We start from the raw sequence: 17,399 nt of genomic DNA on the forward strand, positions 1-17,399 counted from the left end.
ACAGCGTTTCCTTAGGTGCAGAGGCAGGTCTGTAGCAGCCCACAATAGTCGTCATACATCCTTAAAACAAGCAACTCGTACTGCTTAGGAACAGTTTTAGATAAAACTACGGTTACCTGAAACGTGTTTTTAATAAACAACTCCCCCACCTTTAGCACGGCGGTCAGTGCGAAACATGTTATACCCATCCAAATTCACATGATGGTCAGGAACAGATTTACTAAACCAAGTCTCTGCTAGAACAAGAACATCAGCGTCCGTGGTTTGGCCCATATTCTGACCATATCAATTTTTAGTAGAAGGCTTCTCACATGTAAATGGATAAAACCAAGTCCAGATCTATGTTTAAAGTCACTTGGAGTTTCCAGATTTGTTATGTCAGCCACAGGTCCAGGATTTGGCTGCACATTTCCAGATGACAGCAACATAAGCATTATTACACATCTCAGCATGCGTGTATAATGTGCGGTGTTCGTACCGATCTTTGACTGTAAGTGTGATTTTTTAGTTTGTTCAGGGGGTGAGCGTTCAGATACGAAGTATTCATCTAGGAGGAGCAGGCTGAAGAGTTTCTTTAAGCATGTTTGGTGTGTGGTAAGGTGTGCAGCAGGTAGCAAACACCTCCGCCAGTTGCGCGCACCGCCATCGGTCATTGTTGATGTGTGCGCCATGAATGTGAAACTGCTGCAGTCACTCACCCAATTCTGTCCTTCCTCCTCATGAGTGTAGATCAGACAAAACACAATCAGTAGCAATATAATCCTCGCGATGAAAAAGTGGAAGTTAGTCCCAAAGGCACCTGGTCAAGGTGTCGGGCACGTCTCCAGAGTCAGCTGAGAGATGAAACACAGGCAGACAGTCACCGCCCAGAATAATCCAGGAATAATCCACGAAGCGAAGTTGATAAGTGCTGGAAACTTTAGAGATTGCTCCAAGTATTCTGGTTTTATGCGAAGATCCGCCGTGGAAGGCTGCGTACACAAAGCACCGTGCAGGCCGCAGCAACAGGTGAATCCAACGACTCAGCAGAGCAGGAACAATGCCGGTCATTGTGGCCAGAAAGTGGAAAGCCGACACGTAAAACAATCCAAATAAAGGCTCCACATTAAGATCAGGAGTATGTCCGAGACCTTATTGATTTAAACTGGCAAAATTAAGGAGTTTTAAACGTTTGTAAAAGTAGATTAAACAACGAACACAGGACAGAGACACAGTTGGACACACAGCTGCTGCCATCTTGGAAAACTGGGTTTTTGTTATGGGTTATTTCTATCGGATTTGGGCTATTTTTGTGCAACCCATGCACTGAGTCAAAATCCATCAACCCAACATACATCGGTTGATAGTTGAAGGTAGAGTTAATGTGATCCACAGAGCCAGAGCTCCTGTGTTAGAACAAAAACCATCTTAAAGAACAGGAAGTTCATAACGGCTAGTGAGACTTTGCTGTTCCTCCTCGTTACAGTGACGTTCTTGTTTGAGTGGAGCTTTTCTAATGCTCTGATTGGTCTGCTGGATGACGTACTGTCCGCGACACAGCTACTGAATAATGTCAGCACTACTGTTGTTGTCTTTGTCCTCTGTTGTACTTTACTGGAAACAAAGAGTTCCTGAACTGTTACCTGGAATATTCAGGCTGTTGCTGTGGTTACTGTGGTTGCTGTGGTTGCTGTGGTTGCCGTGGTTACCGTGGTTGCCGTGCTTCCTGTGGTTGCTGTGGTTGCTGTGGTTACCGTGGTTACTGTGGTTGCCATGGTCGCTGTGGTTACTGTGGTTACCGTGGTTACTGTGGTTGCTGTGGTCGCTGTGGTTGCTGTGGTTACTGTGGTCACTGTGGTTCCTGTGGTTGCTGTGGTCGCTGTGGTTGCTGTGGTCACTCTGGTTCCTGTGGTCGCTGTGGTTCCTGTGGTCGCTGTGGTCACTGTGGTTCCTGTGGTCACTGTGGTTGCTGTGGTCACTGTGGTTACTGTGGTTGCTGTGGTCACTGTGGTTACTGTGGTTGCTGTGGTCGCTGTGGTTCCTGTGGTCGCTGTGGTCACTGTGGTTACTGTGGTCACTGTGGTCACTGTGGTTGCTGTGGTCGCAGTGGTTCCTGTGGTTGCTGTGGTCACTGTGGTCACTGTGGTTGCTGTGGTCACTGTGGTCATTGTGGTTGCTGTGGTCACTGTGGTCGCTGTGGTCGCTGTGGTTCCTGTGTTTGCTGTGGTCACTGTGGTTACTGTGGTTGCTGTGGTCACTGTGGTTACTGTGGTTGCTGTGGTCAGTGTGGTTGCTGTGGTCATTGTGGTCACTGTGGTCACTTTGGTCACTGTGGTTGCTGTGGTCACTGTTGTCGCTGTGGTCGCTGTAGTTCCTGTGGTTGCTGTGGTCGCTGTGGTTCCTGTGGTTGCTGTGGTTCCTGTGGTTGCTGTGGTCGCTGTGGTTGCTGTGGTCACATGGGTTGCTGTGGTCGCTGTGGTTACTGTGGTCGCTGTGGTTGCTGTGGTCGCTGTGGTTCCTGTGGTCGCTGTGGTCACTGTTGTTCCTGTGGTCACTGTGGTTGCTGTGGTCACTGTGGTTTCTGTGGTTGCTCATGTCACTGTGGTTGCTGTGGTCACTGTGGTTTCTGTGGTTGCTGTGGTCACTGTGGTCACTGTGGTTGCTGTGGTCGCTGTGGTTCCTGTGGTCGCTGTGGTCACTGTGGTCACTGTGGTTGCTGTGGTCACTGTGGTTCCTGTGGTTGCTGTGGTCACTGTGGTCATTGTGGTTGTTGTGGTCGCAGTGGTTCCTGTGGTCGCTGTGGTCACTGTGGTCACTGTGGTTGCTGTGGTTGCTGTAGTCTCTGGGGTCATTGTGGTTGTTCTGGTCACTGTGGTCACTGTGGTTGCTGTGGTCACTGTGGTTCCTGTGGTCGCTGTGGTCACTGTTGTTCCTATGGTCACTGTGGTCACTGTGGTTGTTGTGGCCACTGTGGTTTCTGTGGTTGCTGTGGTCACTGTGGTTGCTGTGGTCACTGTGGTCATTGTGGTTGTTGTGGTCACTGTGGTCACTGTGGTTGCTGTGGTCGCTGTGGTTCCTGTGGTCGCTGTGGTCACTGTGGTCACTGTGGTCACTGTGGTTACTGTGGTCACTGTGGTCACTGTGGTTGCTGTGGTCGCTGTGGTTCCTGTGGTTGCTGTGGTCACTGTGGTCATTGTGGTTGTTGTGGTCGCAGTGGTTCCTGTGGTCGCTGTGGTCACTGTGGTCGCTGTGGTTGCTGTGGTCACTGTGGTCACTGTGGTTGCTGTGGTCACTGTGGTCATTGTGGTTGTTCTGGTCACTGTGGTCACTGTGGTTGCTGTGGTCGCTGTGGTTCCTGTGGTCGCTCTGGTCACTGTGGTTACTGTGGTCACTGTGGTTACTGTGGTTGCTGTTGTCACTGTGGTCGCTGTGGTCACTGTGCTTACTGTGGTTGCTGTGGTCACTGTGGTTACTGTGGTTGCTGTGGTCAGTCTGGTTGCTGTGGTCACTGTGGTTAATGTGGTTGTTCTGGTCACTGTGGTCACTGTGGTTGCTGTGGTCGCAGTGGTTCCTGTGGTTGCTGTGGACACTGTGGTCGCTGTGGTCGCTGTGGTTCCTGTGGTTGCTGTGGTCACTGTGGTTACTGTGGTTGCTGTGGTCACTGTGGTTACTGTGGTTGCTGTGGTCAGTGTGGTTGCTGTGGTCACTGTGGTTAAGGTGGTTGCTGTGGTCAGTGTGGTTGCTGTGGTCATTGTGGTCACTGTGGTCACTTTGGTCACTGTGGTTGCTGTGGTCACTGTTGTCGCTGTGGTCGCTGTAGTTCCTGTGGTTGCTGTGGTCGCTGTGGTTCATGTGGTTGCTGTGGTTCCTGTGGTTGCTGTGGTTGCTGTGGTTACTGTGGTTCCTGTGGTTGCTGTGGTCGCTGTGGTTGCCGTGCTTCCTGTGGTTCCTGTGGTCGCTGTGGTTCCTGTGGTCGCTGTGGTCACTGTTGTTCCTGTGGTCACTGTGGTTGCTGTGGTCACTGTGGTTACTGTGGTTGCTGTGGTCACTGTGGTTGCTGTGGTCACTGTGGTCACTGTGGTTGCTGTGGTCACTGTGGTTACTGTGGTTGCTGTGGTCACTGTTGTCGCTGTGGTAGCTGTGGTTGCTGTGGTTGCTGTGGTCACTGTGGTTACTGTGGTCACTGTGGTTGCTGTGGTTGCTGTGGTCACTGTGGTCACTGTGGTTGCTGTGGGTTGTTCCTGTGGTCGCTGTGGTCACTGTGGTCACTGTGGTTGCTGTGGTTGCTGTGGTCACTGTGGTCATTTTGGTTGTTCTGGTCACTGTGGTCACTGTGGTTGCTGTGGTCACTGTGGTTCCTGTGGTCGCTGTGGTCACTGTTGTTCCTATGGTCACTGTGGTCACTGTGGTTGCTGTGGCCACTGTGGTTCCTGTGGTCGCTGTGGTCACTGTTGTTCCTATGGTCACTGTGGTCACTGTGGTTGTTGTGGCCACTGTGGTTTCTGTGGTTGCTGTGGTCACTGTGGTTGCTGTGGTCACTGTGGTCATTGTGGTTGTTGTGGTCACTGTGGTCACTGTGGTTGCTGTGGTCGCTGTGGTTCCTGTGGTCGCTGTGGTCACTGTGGTTACTGTGGTCACTGTGGTCACTGTGGTTACTGTGGTCACTTTGGTCACTGTGGTTGCTGTGGTCGCTGTGGTTCCTGTGGTTGCTGTGGTCACTGTGGTCATTGTGGTTGTTGTGGTCGCAGTGGTTCCTGTTGGTCGCTGTGGTCACTGTGGTCGCTGTGGTTGCTGTGGTCACTGTGGTCACTGTGGTTGCTGTGGTCACTGTGGTCATTGTGGTTGTTCTGGTCACTGTGGTCACTGTGGTTGCTGTGGTCGCTGTGGTTCCTTTGGTCGCTCTGGTCACTGTGGTTACTGTGGTCACTGTGGTTACTGTGGTTGCTGTTGTCACTGTGGTCGCTGTGGTCACTGTGCTTACTGTGGTTGCTGTGGTCACTGTGGTTTCTGTGGTTGCTGTGGTCAGTCTGGTTGCTGTGGTCACTGTGGTTAATGTGGTTGTTCTGGTCACTGTGGTCACTGTGGTTGCTGTGGTCGCACTGGTTCCTGTGGTTGCTGTGGTCACTGTGGTCACTGTGGTTGCTGTGGTCACTGTGGTCATTGTGGTTGCTGTGGTCACTGTGGTCGCTGTGGTCGCTGTGGTTCCTGTGGTTGCTGTGGTCACTGTGGTTACTGTGGTTGCTGTGGTCACTGTGGTTGCTGTGGTTGCTGTGGTCAGTGTGGTTGCTGTGGTTGCTGTGGTTAAGGTGGTTGCTGTGGTCAGTGTGGTTGCTGTGGTCATTGTGGTCACTGTGGTCACTTTGGTCACTGTGGTTGCTGTGGTCACTGTTGTCGCTGTTGTCGCTGTAGTTCCTGTGGTTGCTGTGGTCGCTGTGGTTCCTGTGGTTGCTGTGGTTCCTGTGGTTGCTGTGGTCGCTGTGGTTACTGTGGTCACATGGGTTGCTGTGGTCGCTGTGGTTACTGTGGTCGCTGTGGTTGCTGTGGTTGCTGTGGTTCCTGTGGTCGCTGTGGTCACTGTTGTTCCTGTGGTCACTGTGGTTGCTGTGGTCACTGTGGTTTCTGTGGTTGCTCATGTCACTGTGGTTGCTGTGGTCACTGTGGTTTCTGTGGTTGCTGTGGTCACTGTGGTCACTGTGGTTGCTGTGGTCGCTGTGGTTCCTGTGGTCGCTGTGGTCACTGTGGTCACTGTGGTCACTGTGGTTGCTGTGGTTGCTGTGGTCGCTGTGGTTCCTGTGGTTGCTGTGGTCACTGTGGTCATTGTGGTTGTTGTGGTCGCAGTGGTTCCTGTGGTCGCTTTGGTCACTGTGGTCACTGTGGTTGCTGTGGTTGCTGTGGTCACTGTGGTCATTTTGGTTGTTCTGGTCACTGTGGTCACTGTGGTTGCTGTGGTCACTGTGGTTCCTGTGGTCGCTGTGGTCACTGTTGTTCCTATGGTCACTGTGGTCACTGTGGTTGCTGTGGCCACTGTGGTTTCTGTGGTTGCTGTGGTCACTGTGGTTGCTGTGGTTGCTGTGGTCGCTGTGGTTCCTGTGGTCGCTGTGGTCACTGTGGTTACTGTGGTCACTGTGGTCACTGTGGTTACTGTGGTCACTGTGGTCACTGTGGTTGCTGTGGTCGCTGTGGTTCCTGTGGTCGCTGTGGTCACTGTGGTTGCTGTGGTCACTGTTGTGGCTGTGGTCACTGTGGTCACTGTAGTTCCTGTGGTTGCTGTGGTAGCTGTGGTTCCTGTGGTCGCTGTGGTTCCTGTGGTTGCTGTGGTTGCTGTGGTCGCTGTGGTTCCTGTGGTCGCTCTGGTCACTGTGGTTACTGTGGTCACTGTGGTTACTGTGGTTGCTGTGGTCACTGTTGTGGCTGTGGTCACTGTGGTCACTGTAGTTCCTGTGGTTGCTGTGGTAGCTGTGGTTCCTGTGGTCGCTGTGGTTCCTGTGGTTGCTGTGGTTGCTGTGGTTACTGTGGTCACTTGGGTTGCTGTGGTCGCTGTGGTTCCTGTGGTTGCTGTGGTTGCTGTGGTTACTGTGGTCACTTGGGTTGCTGTGGTCGTTGTGGTTTCTGTGGTTGCTGTGGTCACTGTGGTTACTGTGGTCACTGTGGTTACTGTGGTTGCTGAGGTTGCTGTGGTCACTGTGGTTGCTGTGGTCACTGTGGTTACTGTGGTTGCTGTGGTTGCTGTGGTTGCTGTGGTTGCTGTGGTCGCAGTGGTAGCTGTGGTTGCTGTGGTTGCTGTGGTTGCTGTGGTCACTGTGGTTACTGTGGTTGTTGTGGTCACTGTGGTTGCTGTGGTCGCAGTGGTAGCTGTGGTCACTGTGGTTGCTGTGGTTGCTGTGGTTGCTGTGGTCACTGTGGTTACTGTGGTTGTTGTGGTCACTGTGGTTGCTGTGGTCGCAGTGGTAGCTGTGGTCACTGTGGTTGCTGTGGTTGCTGTGGTCACTGTGGTTACTGTGGTTGTTGTGGTCACTGTGGTTGCTGTGGTCGCAGTGGTAGCTGTGGTTGCTGTGGTTGCTGTGGTCACTGTGGTTACTGTGGTCACTGTGGTTGCTGTGGTCACTGTGGTTGCTGTGGTCACTGTGGTTACTGTGGTTGCTGAGGTTGCTGTGGTCACTGTGGTCATTGTGGTTGCTGTGGTCACTGTGGTCGCTGTGGTCGCTGTGGTTCCTGTGTTTGCTGTGGTCACTGTGGTTACTGTGGTTGCTGTGGTCACTGTGGTTACTGTGGTTGCTGTGGTCAGTGTGGTTGCTGTGGTCAGTGTGGTCACTGTGGTCACTTTGGTCACTGTGGTTGCTGTGGTCACTGTTGTCGCTGTGGTCGCTGTAGTTCCTGTGGTTGCTGTGGTCGCTGTGGTTCCTGTGGTTGCTGTGGTTCCTGTGGTTGCTGTGGTCGCTGTGGTTGCTGTGGTCACATGGGTTGCTGTGGTCGCTGTGGTTACTGTGGTCGCTGTGGTTGCTGTGGTCGCTGTGGTTCCTGTGGTCGCTGTGGTCACTGTTGTTCCTGTGGTCACTGTGGTTGCTGTGGTCACTGTGGTTTCTGTGGTTGCTCATGTCACTGTGGTTGCTGTGGTCACTGTGGTTTCTGTGGTTGCTGTGGTCACTGTGGTCACTGTGGTTGCTGTGGTCGCTGTGGTTCCTGTGGTCGCTGTGGTCACTGTGGTCACTGTGGTTGCTGTGGTCACTGTGGTTCCTGTGGTTGCTGTGGTCACTGTGGTCATTGTGGTTGTTGTGGTCGCAGTGGTTCCTGTGGTCGCTGTGGTCACTGTGGTCACTGTGGTTGCTGTGGTTGCTGTAGTCTCTGGGGTCATTGTGGTTGTTCTGGTCACTGTGGTCACTGTGGTTGCTGTGGTCACTGTGGTTCCTGTGGTCGCTGTGGTCACTGTTGTTCCTATGGTCACTGTGGTCACTGTGGTTGCTGTGGCCACTGTGGTTCCTGTGGTCGCTGTGGTCACTGTTGTTCCTATGGTCACTGTGGTCACTGTGGTTGTTGTGGCCACTGTGGTTTCTGTGGTTGCTGTGGTCACTGTGGTTGCTGTGGTCACTGTGGTCATTGTGGTTGTTGTGGTCACTGTGGTCACTGTGGTTGCTGTGGTCGCTGTGGTTCCTGTGGTCGCTGTGGTCACTGTGGTTACTGTGGTCACTGTGGTCACTGTGGTTACTGTGGTCACTTTGGTCACTGTGGTTGCTGTGGTCGCTGTGGTTCCTGTGGTTGCTGTGGTCACTGTGGTCATTGTGGTTGTTGTGGTCGCAGTGGTTCCTGTGGTCGCTGTGGTCACTGTGGTCATTGTGGTTGTTGTGGTCGCAGTGGTTCCTGTGGTCGCTGTGGTCACTGTGGTCACTGTGGTTGCTGTGGTTGCTGTAGTCTCTGGGGTCATTGTGGTTGTTCTGGTCACTGTGGTCACTGTGGTTGCTGTGGTCACTGTGGTTCCTGTGGTCGCTGTGGTCACTGTTGTTCCTATGGTCACTGTGGTCACTGTGGTTGTTGTGGCCACTGTGGTTTCTGTGGTTGCTGTGGTCACTGTGGTTGCTGTGGTCACTGTGGTCATTGTGGTTGTTGTGGTCACTGTGGTCACTGTGGTTGCTGTGGTCGCTGTGGTTCCTGTGGTCGCTGTGGTCACTGTGGTCACTGTGGTCACTGTGGTTACTGTGGTCACTGTGGTCACTGTGGTTGCTGTGGTCGCTGTGGTTCCTGTGGTTGCTGTGGTCACTGTGGTCATTGTGGTTGTTGTGGTCGCAGTGGTTCCTGTGGTCGCTGTGGTCACTGTGGTCGCTGTGGTTGCTGTGGTCACTGTGGTCACTGTGGTTGCTGTGGTCACTGTGGTCATTGTGGTTGTTCTGGTCACTGTGGTCACTGTGGTTGCTGTGGTCGCTGTGGTTCCTGTGGTCGCTCTGGTCACTGTGGTTACTGTGGTCACTGTGGTTACTGTGGTTGCTGTTGTCACTGTGGTCGCTGTGGTCACTGTGCTTACTGTGGTTGCTGTGGTCACTGTGGTTACTGTGGTTGCTGTGGTCAGTCTGGTTGCTGTGGTCACTGTGGTTAATGTGGTTGTTCTGGTCACTGTGGTCACTGTGGTTGCTGTGGTCGCAGTGGTTCCTGTGGTTGCTGTGGACACTGTGGTCGCTGTGGTCGCTGTGGTTCCTGTGGTTGCTGTGGTCACTGTGGTTACTGTGGTTGCTGTGGTCACTGTGGTTACTGTGGTTGCTGTGGTCAGTGTGGTTGCTGTGGTCACTGTGGTTAAGGTGGTTGCTGTGGTCAGTGTGGTTGCTGTGGTCATTGTGGTCACTGTGGTCACTTTGGTCACTGTGGTTGCTGTGGTCACTGTTGTCGCTGTGGTCGCTGTAGTTCCTGTGGTTGCTGTGGTCGCTGTGGTTCATGTGGTTGCTGTGGTTCCTGTGGTTGCTGTGGTCGCTGTGGTTACTGTGGTCACATGGGTTGCTGTGGTCACTGTGGTTACTGTGGTCGCTGTGGTTGCTGTGGTTGCTGTGGTTCCTGTGGTCGCTGTGGTCACTGTTGTTCCTGTGGTCACTGTGGTTGCTGTGGTCACTGTGGTTTCTGTGGTTGCTCTGGTCACTGTGGTTGCTGTGGTCACTGTGGTTTCTGTGGTTGCTGTGGTCACTGTGGTCACTGTGGTTGCTGTGGTCGCTGTGGTTCCTGTGGTCGCTGTGGTCACTGTGGTCACTGTGGTCACTGTGGTTGCTGTGGTTGCTGTGGTCGCTGTGGTTCCTGTGGTTGCTGTGGTCACTGTGGTCATTGTGGTTGTTGTGGTCGCAGTTGTTCCTGTGGTCGCTGTGGTCACTGTGGTCACTGTGGTTGCTGTGGTTGCTGTGGTCACTGTTGTCATTTTGGTTGTTCTGGTCACTGTGGTCACTGTGGTTGCTGTGGTCACTGTGGTTCCTGTGGTCGCTGTGGTCACTGTTGTTCCTATGGTCACTGTGGTCACTGTGGTTGCTGTGGCCACTGTGGTTCCTGTGGTCGCTGTGGTCACTGTTGTTCCTATGGTCACTGTGGTCACTGTGGTTGTTGTGGCCACTGTGGTTTCTGTGGTTGCTGTGGTCACTGTGGTTGCTGTGGTCACTGTGGTCATTGTGGTTGTTGTGGTCACTGTGGTCACTGTGGTTGCTGTGGTCGCTGTGGTTCCTGTGGTCGCTGTGGTCACTGTGGTTACTGTGGTCACTGTGGTCACTGTGGTTACTGTGGTCACTTTGGTCACTGTGGTTGCTGTGGTCGCTGTGGTTCCTGTGGTTGCTGTGGTCACTGTGGTCATTGTGGTTGTTGTGGTCGCAGTGGTTCCTGTGGTAGCTGTGGTCACTGTGGTCGCTGTGGTTGCTGTGGTCACTGTGGTCACTGTGGTTGCTGTGGTCACTGTGGTCATTGTGGTTGTTCTGGTCACTGTGGTCACTGTGGTTGCTGTGGTCGCTGTGGTTCCTGTGGTCGCTCTGGTCACTGTGGTTACTGTGGTCACTGTGGTTACTGTGGTTGCTGTTGTCACTGTGGTCGCTGTGGTCACTGTGCTTACTGTGGTTGCTGTGGTCACTGTGGTTTCTGTGGTTGCTGTGGTCAGTCTGGTTGCTGTGGTCACTGTGGTTAATGTGGTTGTTCTGGTCACTGTGGTCACTGTGGTTGCTGTGGTCGCACTGGTTCCTGTGGTTGCTGTGGTCACTGTGGTCACTGTGGTTGCTGTGGTCACTGTGGTCATTGTGGTTGCTGTGGTCACTGTGGTCGCTGTGGTCGCTGTGGTTCCTGTGGTTGCTGTGGTCACTGTGGTTACTGTGGTTGCTGTGGTCACTGTGGTTACTGTGGTTGCTGTGGTCAGTGTGGTTGCTGTGGTTGCTGTGGTTAAGGTGGTTGCTGTGGTCAGTGTGGTTGCTGTGGTCATTGTGGTCACTGTGGTCACTTTGGTCACTGTGGTTGCTGTGGTCACTGTTGTCGCTGTGGTCGCTGTAGTTCCTGTGGTTGCTGTGGTCGCTGTGGTTCCTGTGGTTGCTGTGGTCGCTGTGGTTACTGTGGTCACATGGGTTGCTGTGGTCGCTGTGGTTACTGTGGTCGCTGTGGTTGCTGTGGTTGCTGTGGGTCCTGTGGTCGCTGTGGTCACTGTTGTTCCTGTGGTCACTGTGGTTGCTGTGGTCACTGTGGTTTCTGTGGTTGCTCATGTCACTGTGGTTGCTGTGGTCACTGTGGTTTCTGTGGTTGCTGTGGTCACTGTGGTCACTGTGGTTGCTGTGGTCGCTGTGGTTCCTGTGGTCGCTGTGGTCACTGTGGTCACTGTGGTCACTGTGGTTGCTGTGGTTGCTGTGGTCGCTGTGGTTCCTGTGGTTGCTGTGGTCACTGTGGTCATTGTGGTTGTTGTGGTCGCAGTGGTTCCTGTGGTCGCTTTGGTCACTGTGGTCACTGTGGTTGCTGTGGTTGCTGGGGCACTGTGGTCATTTTGGTTGTTCTGGTCACTGTGGTCACTGTGGTTGCTGTGGTCACTGTGGTTCCTGTGGTCGCTGTGGTCACTGTTGTTCCTATGGTCACTGTGGTCACTGTGGTTGCTGTGGCCACTGTGGTTTCTGTGGTTGCTGTGGTCACTGTGGTTGCTGTGGTTGCTGTGGTCGCTGTGGTTCCTGTGGTCGCTGTGGTCACTGTGGTTACTGTGGTCACTGTGGTCACTGTGGTTACTGTGGTCACTGTGGTCACTGTGGTTGCTGTGGTCGCTGTGGTTCCTGTGGTCGCTGTGGTCACTGTGGTCACTGTGGTTGCTGTGGTCACTGTGGTCACTGTGGTTGCTGTGGTCCCTGTGGTTATTGTGGTTGTTCTGGTCACTGTGGTTGCTGTGGTCGCTGTGGTTCCTGTGGTCGCTCTGGTCACTGTGGTTACTGTGGTCACTGTGGTTACTGTGGTTGCTGTGGTCACTGTTGTGGCTGTGGTCACTGTGGTCACTGTAGTTCCTGTGGTTGCTGTGGTAGCTGTGGTTCCTGTGGTCGCTGTGGTTCCTGTGGTTGCTGTGGTTGCTGTGGTTACTGTGGTCACTTGGGTTGCTGTGGTCGCTGTGGTTCCTGTGGTTGCTGTGGTTGCTGTGGTTACTGTGGTCACTTGGGTTGCTGTGGTCGTTGTGGTTTCTGTGGTTGCTGTGGTCACTGTGGTTACTGTGGTCACTGTGGTTACTGTGGTTGCTGTGGTCACTGTGGTCACTGTGGTTGCTGTGGTCACTGTGGTTACTGTGGTTGCTGTGGTTGCTGTGGTTGCTGTGGTTGCTGTGGTCGCAGTGGTAGCTGTGGTTGCTGTGGTTGCTGTGGTTGCTGTGGTCACTGTGGTTACTGTGGTTGTTGTGGTCACTGTGGTTGCTGTGGTCGCAGTGGTAGCTGTGGTCACTGTGGTTGCTGTGGTTGCTGTGGTTGCTGTGGTCACTGTGGTTACTGTGGTTGTTGTGGTCACTGTGGTTGCTGTGGTCGCAGTGGTAGCTGTGGTCACTGTGGTTGCTGTGGTTGCTGTGGTCACTGTGGTTACTGTGGTTGTTGTGGTCACTGTGGTTGCTGTGGTCGCAGTGGTAGCTGTGGTTGCTGTGGTTGCTGTGGTCACTGTGGTTACTGTGGTCACTGTGGTTGCTGTGGTCACTGTGGTTGCTGTGGTCACTGTGGTTACTGTGGTTGCTGTGGTTGCTGTGGTCACTGTGGTTGCTGTGGTCACTGTGGTTGCTGTGGTCACTGTGGTTACTGTGGTCGCATTGGTAGCTGTGGTTGCTGTGGTTGCTGTGGTCACTGTGGTTATTGTGGTTGTTGTGGTCACTGTGGTTGCTGTGGTCGCAGTGGTAGCTGTGGTTGCTGTGGTTGCTGTGGTCACTGTGGTTACTTTGGTCACTGTGGTTGCTGTGGTCGCATTGGTAGCTGTGGTTGCTGTGGTTGCTGTGGTCACTGTGGTTACTGTGGTTGTTGTGGTCACTGTGGTTGCTGTGGTCGCAGTGGTAGCTGTGGTTGCTGTGGTTGCTGTGGTCACTGTGGTTACTGTGGTCACTGTGGTTGCTGTGGTCGCATTGGTAGCTGTGGTTGCTGTGGTTGCTGTGGTTGCTGTGGTCACTGTGGTTACTGTGGTTGTTGTGGTCACTGTGGTTGCTGTGGTCGCAGTGGTAGCTGTGGTTGCTGTGGTTGCTGTGGTCACTGTGGTTACTGTGGTCACTGTGGTTGCTGTGGTCACTGTGGTTGCTGTGGTCACTGTGGTTACTGTGGTTGCTGTGGTCACTGTGGTTGCTGTGGTCACTGTGGTTGCTGTGGTCACTGTGGTTGCTGTGGTCGCTGTGGTAGCTGTGGTTGCTGTGGGTGCTGTTGTTACCAGGACAGTGTGACAGTGAGTTGTTCCCTGGATTCCTGTCTGTGTACGAGCTTACTTCCACATGTTTTCGTTGGGTACATGTTCCTTTACACCCCTGTTAAATATACGTTGTTAGACATCAGTACAGACTACTTGAGGCCTACAGCAGAGAGTTTCCAGATGGAAAACTGTTGTGAGTCTTCTGGTCAGTAAGGCGCAGAGGTGTGGACTTAAGTCACGCGACTTGGACTCGAGTCAGACTCGAGTCACAATTTTGATGACTTCCAACTTGACTTGGACTTTGACATCAATGACTCGGACTTTCTTCCTGTGACTTGAAAATACTTGAGATTTTCAGTGAGTGTGTGTGCTAAAATGTGCCTCCATTCTAACTAACGCAGTGATACTCAACCTGTGGCTCTTTAGTGACCAGCCTCCAGAAATCCTCTAAAAATCAAAGTCCACACGAAGAAGACAGACTTTAACTTCCAAGCTCAAATGGAAACTTGTATATTACCACTGTCGGATGCGTGCTGGACGGAGGAACATGTGAAAAAGAGCACAGAGGAAGTCCGCTGGTGGCGTGTGTCTTCATTAAGGTCATTCATAGAGGTGTGCTGTCTTGTGTTCACAGCAGAGCTTCTAATGCCCTTGGTTTAACACATTTCTTCAGTCACTTCCTGCCGATGCTCTCCCATACTCTTATTTGATGATGACTTTTACGATGTGCATCATCACCAACAAGCCAAACACACACGGATCACATCTTCAAATAATGTAAAATTGAGTAAAACTTGTCCAAACGTGGGTGTTTTATTTGATTCTAAATGTACAAATGATAAATACTGTCAAAAGGGCAGAAACAGAGAAATGAAAGCTTCAAACTGACAGGATAGAACGATCTGTGAGGGGGAGCTGCAGGTGTGAGGCAGGGCCGGTTTTAGCCATTTGGAGGCCCAGGGCAAAGACCACTATGGGGACCCTCCCCCTTTAGCTAAAAGTGATAATAATGAGAGGGAAAAAATAGAAAGCATAACTTTAAGTTAACAGAGTCACAGAACTACAGTAAATGGCAAAATATGGAAATAAATACCCAAACAGACTCCCATGATTCACCAGCTCTGTTTTTTGTTTATCCACTAGGAGGCAGTCATTGTGTTCACAGAACTGGAAATTAAGAACTGGTTATAACACCTTAAACCTAATGTTGACCAGTCAAACATGTTCACTTACAAACACACACAAACACACACCTATACATATACACTCAGGCACCACACACACACACACACACACACATTAGATGAGTTAAAATGACTGTACAACATCTTCAGAGGTTCATTCGTTGTTGCACCGCTTAGCCCTGATAATATCCTGAATGCTGTGTCAGCACTCTTTTTCTGTGTGATTAAGCTCTGTCACACTGGTCTGATTTTATTCAAGAAAATAAAACTTCAACATGCATTCATTGTATTTGTCAAATTTCATAGATTGTTACTTTGTTAAAATGGCATTTTATTTAGTAACCAGAGCTTATGACTTGTAAGGACTCAAAAATTTCAAGCCTATGACTTTGGACTTGACTCGACTTGTCTTTACTTGAGACTTGACTTAAGACTTGGGATTAAAGACTTGAGATTTACTTGAGATTTGCAAAACAATGACTTTTTATCACTTCTGGTCAGGGAAGTTATATTCAGAGAAAAAAATCATAATAATATTAGTAAAAATAATACTAATACTTCCACTTCTACTACTACTACTACTAATAATAATAATAATAATTATCATAATTATAATGATAGTAATACAATAATATTTATAATATTAATAATAATGACAAAAATACAATAATAAAATGATAATAATAGTAATAATAAAAACAATAAGAAAAATTAAAAATAATATTAATTGTGATAATAACTTTAATGATAATAATACAATAATAATAATAATAGTATTAATAATAATAAATATTAATTATATTATTATAATGATAATAATACAGTAATGATAATAATAATAATAATGATTTTTATTGGTATTATTATATTATAATGATAATAATACGATGATTTTATTATTATTATTATTATTATTATTATTATCATTATCATTATTTATCATATTAATAATAATGACAATAATAATAATAATAATAACAATTTTATTTATCATCTTAATAATAATAATAATAATAATAATAATAATACAATAATGATAAATAGAATTTTTTATACAATTTAAAAACTGTCAAAAATGTGTATATATTTTTAATGATACATAGGATTAAGGATTTAAAAAATTGGACAAAATTAAACAAAGAAATACACAAACTGCAAATACCTTACATGAAACGATGAATCAGCAAACCAACAAAATAATCATAATAATGTCATTAATATGAATAATAACAATAATAGTGATAAAAGCAGCTGCAATTTTAATAGGAAGAAGAGGGAGAGGAGTTGACCTTCATGGAATAAACTGAAGAGGAGAGAGAAAAAAACAACCACAAAAATACAAAAAATAAATAAATAATTAAATGAAAATAATAAATGAAATGAGAGAGAGAGAACTGTATGGGGTAATGACCCCCCCCCTCACACACACACACACACACTCCTATTGACATGGGTCTATGAAAATATTCACTGGTACAGACACACAGCCTTCAGCTGTTAACCTTCTCTCTAAATCAGGATGAATCTCTCACCGTCTTCAGCTTCTTAAAGGTTTTGGCACATTCACAGAGCCGCTGTGTCTGATGCAATACGACTGTGAAAAGGAGAAATATTTCCAAAAGCACAAAGGCCCCGTGCACAGCGGGGGTGTGGGGTGGAGGGAGAGGTCTCCCAGCAACGTCCAGGTCTCATATCACTGCTGGCAGGATGCCTGGAGGCCCACTGTCATCTGATAGGACGAGGCGGGGGTGGGTGGGGGGCGAAGAAGGATGAGTGTTTTGGCTGAGAGCGGCCCAGAGACGAGGTGTTCAGGGAACGGATCAGAGATAAAGAGAAGGTCAGCACATCACGCTGTGTCTGCTGTTCAACGTTTGGCCCAGGAGCTCATCCAATTAGACGAGCTTTGTGTCCAGAGATTACAGACTCTGAGGGACTGAGGATCAAGACATCTGCTGTCCACTCAGTAACCCCCCTCCTCCACACCTCCAGCTCCTCTCTGTGTTAAGTTTGACCTGTGAATGAGAGCAACGCTTCTCAACTGGTGGGTCTGAACCCAGACAAGGGTCGCAGAGCTGCTCCTGTGGGTCAGGAATGTTTGCCTGGGAAAATGACTTTATGATGTGGAAAAGCATGCAAACATTAAATTTTCCTCATGATTCAGTGACAACTAAGGGTTTGAGACACAGCGTCATTAATTGTGTGCAGCTACTATTGTTACTCCCAAGACCTAACAGGACAGAATTCAGCCCAATCATCGCAACATCTTCTGTGTGTGATTGACAGCTCTGTCTGATTGACAGCTCTGTGTGTGACTGACAGCTCTGTGTGTGATTGACAGCTCTGTCTGATTGACAGCTCTGTGTGTGATTGACAGCTCTGTGTGTGATTGACAGCTCTGTCTGATTGACAGCTCTGTGTGTGATTGACAGCTCTGTGTGTGATTGACAGCTCTGTCTGATTGACGGCTCTGTGTGTGATTGACAGCTCTGTGTGTGATTGACAGCTCTGTCTGATTGACAGCTTTATGTGTGATTGACAGCTTTGTGTGTGATTGACAGCTCTGTGTGTGATTGACAGCTCTGTCTGATTGACAGCTTTATGTGTGATTGACAGCTTTGTGTGTGATTGACAGCTCTGTGTGTGATTGACAGCTCTGTGTGTGATTGACAGCTCTGTCTGATTGACAGCTTTGTGTTTGATTGACAGCTTTGTGTGTGATTGACAGCTTTATGTTTGATTGACAGCTTTGTGTCTGATTGACAGCTCTGTGTGTGATTGACAGCTCTGTGTCTGATTGACAGCTCAGTGTGATTGACAGCTCTGTGTCTGATTGACAGCTCTGTGTTTGATTGACAGCTCTGTCTGATTGACATCTCTGTGTGTGATTGACAGCTTTGTGTGTGATTG

At 49.9% G+C, this 17,399-nt stretch overlaps 1 protein-coding gene across 2 annotated transcripts in view; it reads left to right on the forward strand.

The window, feature by feature from the left end:
* Positions 1-17,399, forward strand: part of prkaa2 (protein kinase, AMP-activated, alpha 2 catalytic subunit) — a 75,634-nt gene that overhangs the window by 36,394 nt on the left and 21,841 nt on the right. The gene's annotated exons all lie outside the window — the stretch shown is intronic.

The sequence above is a fragment of the Cheilinus undulatus genome, linkage group 7 (genome assembly GCF_018320785.1).
Source record: "Cheilinus undulatus linkage group 7, ASM1832078v1, whole genome shotgun sequence".
NCBI lineage: Eukaryota > Metazoa > Chordata > Actinopteri > Labriformes > Labridae > Cheilinus > Cheilinus undulatus.